Genomic DNA, 8,681 nt, shown 5'->3' with positions numbered 1-8,681 from the left:
CTGTGGCATAGATGCGCACTACTCGCAATGCAGTTGCGACATCTGGAGATAGGAGAAAATGCGATTGTCGCGAGACCTCAGTTCGGTTTTCAACTGGATCTACAATAGTTGATGATTTTTCCGCTGTAGGAACCCGATGAAGACGAAGACGCTGCGCGATTATTCGCCTTTTTGAATTATTTTACCAAAACCAGCAAATCCGTTGCTATTTTAAGTGATGGCCATCGTAGAAACACGCCCCTTTACTGTTGATATTGGCAACGTATTTGAGCTCCAAACACTATTTCGAATACTTTAAACTGAACCTATTTAACGGCTTCCGGAGATCCGAAGCTTCAAGCAGAAATTTCGAGTCGGACCAACCACGATCGTAAAGCTTCAATATGATTCTTCATCTCATCTCGAATCATTTAGTTTGTTCTCACGATTTGGTGCTGATAATCCGGGAGCAAAAGTTAGCGAAGCGACAACAGCTGCCGGAGGAGGATAACTCCTTCGGCAACTGTTGTTGTTGCTTCGTTGTTGCTAATTTGCGCTCTCGGATTATCAGCACCGGAAGACCAATCCCAACAAACATTTGGAAGCTAAGAGAGCGCTTATTCAAACAAAATAGTCTTATTCAACTACAAAACTAGCTTATTCAGTTAAAATTGTTTGTTGGGATGTTTGCTTTATTAGAAATGCTGATTCCTCTACGCTGAATGAGTGGATTGAAGAAGTTGTCTATTGCCATTCGTCGACGGACTTCCCAGCCGGTGTTGACTGCTGCGGAAACATGCGGCATTTCGCGTAGAACTGAAGTTCGCAGAGGTTGCAACCCAAATCAGCTATTGATTACCAGCAACCTGCAAGTGGAATACGCGGTATACGTAATTTAAAGTTCTATAATCTAAAACATATTTATGGCCAATTGGATAACATGTTTGTTTTTTAGCTTACGTTTTTTGCCCAGTCCTTATATGTGGATACAATACATGATTGATCGCTGCCCAACTCTTGTGCACAATTTTGTGGCAATGTTTCAGGATCAAATCAGGAAACATTACCTCTAATAAACTACACACAAATGCTAAGAATGCAAGAGCAACTTTCTAACTCGCTCCACCGCCATTTCGGTGATTAATAATAATAATTATTTATTGAAACGCTTTTGATTTTTATGTGCGCGGATTGATAGCTGGTCAACTATGGGTAAATACATTTAAAATATATCCTCAAATCTAATAAATCATAAATGCTTGACATCCGTATTTCATATGTTTCCTTTTCAATTCTATTGGCAATTAGTAGACTTTAAATGCTGCACATAAAATTGAGTTTAGGAAAGCAGATTTGCTTCTATATGTTTCACGCACATAAAAAATATTGTGGATTTGATTTCAGTGTAGCATTCGATATAACCAGGGCCGGATTCAGCCGGAAGGGGGCCCCGGGGCCGACGGTATGTGGGGGCCCCAAAATGTACAAAAAAGGTTGGTTTTGTGGGGGCCCGGGGCCACGCCCCCCCATAAATCCGGCCCTGGATATAACCTTCAGCCAAGCAGACGTGCGCTTTATTTGGCACAATCAGCACAATGCATGCATCACAAAACCTTTGTTGTAGTTCATCGAATTACATTCAGAGAGTTTACGAAGTAGCCACGTAGAAAAATAATAAGAAAAGAAGTTTAAAAAATATGACTTGTTACTAATTCGGGCAAAGTTCTGCCAAGGTCGACTTTCATTTACTCAGTGGTTTCAAACGAACAAAAGTACTTAACACAGGGAAAAAAAACATCTTTCATTATAATGAATGGTACTCATACGAAACAAATTATAATACTCAACGATTTAGGTAATAAAGTCGTTAACACTCCTCCGACCGTGATAGGTTTTACTTACACGAACGACCATGCCTCGAAAGACACTATTTTCAAATCGCTATATCTCAGCCGTTAGTGAACCGATTTGAACAATTTAGGGACTCACAAATTTTCCCGTCCATCAAGATTTGTCTGAGATGTTGAGACCTCCGATCGGACCAAAAATGACCTCTGTGGACTTCCAAACGTCGGAGCAAGTCGTGATTTTCATACAAATTGCGTGGTTGGTGCTCACCAGCTTGATGTTCATGCTAATATTAGTAAGATATTTCGAAATCCGTGAGATTTAGAAAGTTGCCGTCTTCTACAATTTTGTTCAGGAGGCCAAAACCATACTGTCGCTGATTATATTATTTCGGAACTCGTCCGCTTGGCGGCGCTAGTGTATATGAGAAAGATCGCTGGGTCAAATATTTCGGAATCCGTAAGACTTAGAAAGCTGTCGTCTTCTACAATTTTGTTCAGGAGGCCAAAACCATACTGTCGCTGATTATATTACTTCGGAACTCGTCCGCTTGGAGGCGCTAGTGTATATGAGAAAGATCGCTGGGTCAAATATTTCGAAATCTGTAAGATTTAGAAAGCTGCCGTCTTCTACAATCTTGTTCAGAAGTGTAAAACCATACTGTCGCAGATCATATTATTTCGGAGCCCGTCCGCTAGGCGGCGCTAGTGTATATGGGAATACTCGTTGGGTCAAATATTTCGGAATACGAAAGATTTAGAAAGCTGTCGTCTTCTACAATTTTGTTCAGGAGGCCAAAACCATACTGTCGCAGATCATATTATTTCGGAACTCGTCCGCTAGGCGGCGCTAGTGTATATGGGAATAATCGATGGGTCAAATATTTCGGAATACGAAAGATTTAGAAAGCTGACGTCTTCTACAATTTTTCTCAGGAGTGTAAAACCATACTGTCGCAGATCATATTATTTCGGAACTCGTCCGCTTAGCGACGCTAGTGTATATGGAAATGCCCGTTGGGTCAAATATTTCGGAATCCGTAAGATTTAGAAAGCTGCCGTCTTTAAAAATTAAGTTCAGGAGGCCAAAACCATACAGTAGCAGATCATATTATTTCGGAACTCGTCCGTTTGGCGGCGCTAGTGCATATAGGAATACTCGTTGGGGCAAATATTTCGGAATACGAAAGAATAAGAAAGCTGACGTCTTCTACAATCTTGTTCAGGAGTGTAAAACCATACTGTCGCAGATCATATTATTTCGGAACTCGTCCGCTTGGCGGCGCTACTGTATATGAGAAAGATCGATGGGTCAAATATTTCTGAATACGAAAGATTTAGAAAGCTGACGTCTTCTACAATTTTGTTCAGGAGTGTAAAACCATACTGTCAAAGATCATATTACTTAGGAACTCGTCCGCTTAGCGGCGCTAGTGTATATGGGAATGCCCGTTGGGTCAAATATTTCGGAATCCGTTAGATTTAGAAAGCTGCCGTCTTTGAAAATTAAGTTCAGGAAGCCAAAACCATACAGTAGCAGATCATATTATTTCGAACTCATCCGTTTGGCAGCGCTGGTGTATATGGGAATACTCGTTGGGTTAAATATTTCGGAATACGAAAGATTTAGAAAGCTGACGTCTTCTACAATTTTGTTCAGGAGGCAGAACTCGTCCGCCTGGCGGCAATAGTGTATATGAGAAAGCTCGTTGGGTCAAATTTTTCGGAATCCGAGAGATTTAGAAAGCTGACGTCTTCTACAATTTTGTTCAGGAGTGTAAAACCATACTGTCAAAGATAATATAATTTCGGTACTCTTCCGCTTAGCGGCACTAGTGTATATGGGAATGCCCGTTGGGTCAAATATTTCGGAATCTGTAGGATTTGGAAAGCTGCCATCTTCTACAATCTTGTTCAGGAGTGCAGAACCATACTGTCGCAGATCATATTATTGTGAAACTCGTCCGCTTGGCGGCGCTAGTGTATATGGGAATACTCGTTGGGTCAAATATTTTGAAATCCGATAGATGTAGAAAGCTGGCGTCTTCTGCAATTTCGTTCAGGAGGCTAAAACCACAGACGAACAGACGTAACAGCTTGAACATTTTTTTCCTCTACCGCCACCTTGCGAGCATGTCACACGAAACAATGTTTCGTATGACATTTTCACCAGAAGGCGCTGGGATACAAAGAACAAAGGGATCCGATCGATTCCAGTTTGAGACAGCAGCACGTACGAACGTGTTTTTTGCTCGCGCATTTTTTCCAAGTGTTTTTTCTCGTTCGTTCGCTGTTTACGTTTTCGCTTCGTCGCGTTGGCGTTATTTTCTTCCGGACCCGTCATGGGAGACTCGGTGGCCGATTCGATCGCTGGAAAGTGCCTAAGCGCACTGCTCTTGGAGGCGCGGGTAACCCCTCCAAGCAGCTTTTGCAGAGCAACGTGTTCTCGCCGTTGCTGCTTGATAAAGAAAAAGAGAAAGAAGCAGCAATCGCAGCTGCCGCAGGTGCAACCAGAGTGGAAGGAGAAGTGCCCGCCCGTGTTTGTAAAAGGTGTGTCCGACCGATTTGCGCACAAAAATTTGCCAGCTGATCGCTTAGGGGCTGAAATGTGATGCCGGCAAACAAGGCCCATCATCAATCCGTCGTGGATTTCCTCAAGGTCCACAAGTATGAGTACTGCACTCATGACCACCCCGGCACGAAGCCGCTCAAGGCTTTGCTGCGAGGACTCCACGGAAGGAGAGTCCATGAAGGAGAAAGAGCTCCAAGCAGAGTTCGAAATTTGCGGACTGAAGCCAGTAGCCGTGCACAAGATCGCTCGTCACGACAAGGCGAGGAGATATCGCTACCAGCTTTACCTGATCCAGGACCTGAAGCTGGTTGGCGTTATAAATTACACCATCGCTGACTGGGGTGATATCGCACAGTGCACCGCGATGTCACGCAATGTACCAACTGCTTCAATTTCGGGCACGGCACCAGGAACTGCCGCATGAAGCCGCGCTGCAACAAGTGTGGCGAACACCATCCGACTAACGAGTGCCACAAAATAGAGGTGGCCAATCCCAAGTGCGCCAACTGTGGCGATAAACATGGGGCCACAACAAAGGGCTGCCCAAAGCGAGCCAAGTTCCTGGAAATCCGGAAGAAGGCTTCCACCAGGACCATTCCGGAGAAGAACCGTGTTCCTGTAATCAACGAGGTGAACTTTCCAGCCCTCCCGGCTCGCCCTCGTGTGATTGCAATACTCCCACCGCCACAGCCCCCCAAGCGACCGGCAGCGGAATCCCGGATGAATTCCCCGAGGGACTTCCGGAGGAATTCCTGGAGGAACTTTCGCAGGAATTCCTGGAGGAACTTTCGCAGGAATTCCTGGAGGAACTTCCGGAGGAATTCGTGGAGGAACTTACGGAGGAATTCCTGGAGGAACTTCAGGAGGAATTGCTGAAGGAACTTCCGGAAGAACTTCGGCAGGAACTTCTGGAGGAATTCCTGAAGGAACTTTTGGAGGAATTCCTAAAGGAACTTTTGGAGGAATTCCTGGAGGGACTTCCGGAGGAATTCCTGAAGTGACTTTCGGAGGAACTCCTGGAGGAACTTTCGGAGGAGTTCCTGGAGGAATTTGCGGAGCAATTCCTGGAGGAACTTCCGGAGGAATTCCTGGAGGAACTTCCGGAGGAATTCCTGGAGGAACTTCCGGAGGAATTCCTGGAGGAACTTCCGCAGGAATTCCTGGAGGAACTTCCGCAGGAATTCCTGGAGGAACTTCCGCAGGAATTCCTGGAGGAACTTCCGCAGGAATTCCTGGAGGAACTTCCGCAGGAATTCCTGGAGGAACTTCCGCAGGAATTCCTGGAGGAACTTCCGCAGGAATTCCTGGAGGAGCTTCCGCAGGAATTCCTGGAGGAACTTCCGGAGGAATTCCGGGAGGAACTTCCGGAGGAACTTCCGGAGGAATTCCGGGAGGAACTTCCGGAGGAATTCCTGGAGGAACTTCCGGAGGAATTCCTGGAGGAACTTCCGGAGGAATTCCTGGAGGAACTTCCGGAGGAATTCCTGGAGGAACTTCCGGAGGAATTCCTGGAGGAACTTCCGGAGGAATTCCTGGTGTGAATTTTTTTTGACAGTTTGTTATAACATTTAGAAAATTCAAATATCTCTCTATTAGTTAAACTTACTCAGTTATGACTATAAAATCGTTCAGATGGAGTAAAACCAAAGAGCAGATTTTTTTCCCTGAGCGTAGGACAACCTGTGCGACAGTATGGTTTTGGCCTCCTGAACAAAATTGTAGAAGACGACAGCTTTCTAAATCTTACGGATTCCGAAATATTTGACTCAACGGGCATTCCCATATACACTAGCGCCGCCAAGCGGACGAGTTCCGAGACAATATGATCCTCGACAGTATGGTTTTACACTCCTGAACAAGATTGTAGAAGACGTCAGCTTTCTAAATCTTACAGATTTCGAAATATTTGACCCAGCGATCTTTCTCATATACACTAGCGCCGCCAAGCGGACGAGTTCCGAAATAATATGATCTTCAACAGTATGGTTTTGGCCTCCTGAACAAAATTGTAAAAGACGACAGCTTTCTAAGTCTTACGGATTCCGAAATATTTGACCCAGCGATCTTTCTCATATACACTAGCGCCGCCAAGCGGACGAGTTCCGAAATAATATGATCTGCAACAGTATGGTTTTGGCCTCCTGGACAAAATTGTAAAGACGACAGCTTTCTAAATATTGCGTATTCCGAAATATTTGACCCAACAAGTATTCCCATATACACTAGCGCCGCCTAGCGGACGGGTTCGAAATAATATGATCTGCGACAATATGGTTTTACACTTCTGAACAAGATTGTAGAAGACGGCTTTCTCATATACACTAGCGCCGCCAAGCGGACGAGTTCAGAAATCATATGATCTGCGACAGTATGGTTTTGGCCTCCTGAACAAAATTGTAAAAGACGACAGCTTTCTAAATCTTACGGATTCCGAAATATTTGACCCAGCGATCTTTCTCATATAAACTAGCGCCGCCAAGCTGACGAGTTCCGAAATAATATGATCTTCAACAGTATGGTTTTGGCCTCCTGAACAAAATTGTAGAAGACGACAGCTTTCTAAATCTTTCGTATTCCGAAATATTTGACCCAACGAGTATTCCCATATACACTAGCGCCGCCTAGCGGACGGGTTCCGAAATAATATGATCTGCGACAGTATGGTTTTACACTTCTGAGAAAAATTGTAGAAGACGTCAGCTTTCTAATTCTTTCGTATTCCGAAATATTTGACCCAACGAGTATTCCCATATACACTAGCGCCGCCTAGCGGACGGGTTCCGAAATAATATGATCTGCGACAGTATGGTTTTACACTTCTGAACAAGATTGTAGAAGACGGCAGCTTTCTAAATCTTACAGATTTCGAAATATTTGACCCAGCGATCTTTCTCGTATACACTAGCGCCGCCAAGCGGACGAGTTCCGAAATAATATAATCAGCGACAGTATGGTTTTGGCCTCCTGAACAAAATTGTAGAAGACAGCAACTTTCTAAATCTCACGGATTTCGAAATATCTTACTAATATTAGCATGAACATCAAGCTGGTGAGCACCAACCACGCAATTTGTATGAAAATCACGACTTGCTCCGACGTTTGGAGGTCCACAGAGGTCATTTTTGTCCGATCGGAGATCTCAACATCTTGATGGACGGGAAAATTTGTGAGTCCCTAAATCGGTTCATTAACGGCTGAGATATAGCGATTTGAAAATAGCGTTCCGACTGTTTGGGTGGCACGGTCGGAGGAGTGTTAACATAGTTGTAAACTTTGTCTATGGCGATATCTTGAGGCTCCAGCACAAGAGGGCTAGCCAGAAGTGGAAGTCCGTCCATATTCCTGATGCCAACACGTTCAAGCGAGCGATCCACGCCTTTGATGCGACTTTATCAAACTTTGGGCCACAGCAAGGAATCTCGCCCTATCAAACCGAAAAGACAGAACAATCGAATAATTGTTGTTCGAAGCCCTTGAATGGGCGGTCAGAAAAAGTGCACATCTGTTGATCATCCCAAATCAACCCCACCGGAAAGAACGAACTTTCTCTGCTCTAGCACCCAACTGTCACTAAAAAGGAGTTCTTGGTGATCACCCGATGGGATTCTTGCTCCTGTCAGACATTGAAGCCATTTATAAGCTGCTTAGTCCGCGGACAGAATGGATCACATACTTCGCGCTGAAAACCCTGGACTGGAGTGTGAAGAAGACATAAGTTGATTTGTTCCGCAGTGATCACGGTAACTCTATTACCGGATGGCAGAGCAGCTGCCGCATGGAGACCATTGCCCACGACTCCATACATGTGTAAAACAACGTTCTTTTTTATTTTACCAAAAGGCAAAATGATCACCGGAATGAATGTGTGTGCTTCCAAGATATTACGCACCACTGCTTTTGCTGTACCCTAGCAGCACACATGTTCCACATAAGTTACTGCTACTCATATGTGACCGGATTCAGTCACAATTAAGTTGCTGCAACCATTTTTGTCTGACTTGTGCTGCTCGGGTACTGCATATAAACCAACCTAAAAGAATAAAAAGATATAAAATGACGAAAAAATAAATAATTTTATCTGCAATATATTCCCAATACATCACCATCATCGACCGAAAAATTATAAACAAACAAATGCAATGACAACGATGGGAAATTAGAACAAATTCAAATTCGAAGCGAAGGATTGCTTGGTTTTACTGGGTACCGCTGGGTACTGGTGAACTTAGTACACTGGAACCATAAAATGAGTACTAATTTGCTCTGACCCCAACATCTTGATA

Source organism: Armigeres subalbatus, chromosome 1, assembly GCF_024139115.2.
Source record: "Armigeres subalbatus isolate Guangzhou_Male chromosome 1, GZ_Asu_2, whole genome shotgun sequence".
Lineage (NCBI taxonomy): Eukaryota > Metazoa > Arthropoda > Insecta > Diptera > Culicidae > Armigeres > Armigeres subalbatus.
The sequence above is the reverse complement of the archived record's forward strand: the minus strand, read 5'-3'. Positions refer to the sequence as shown.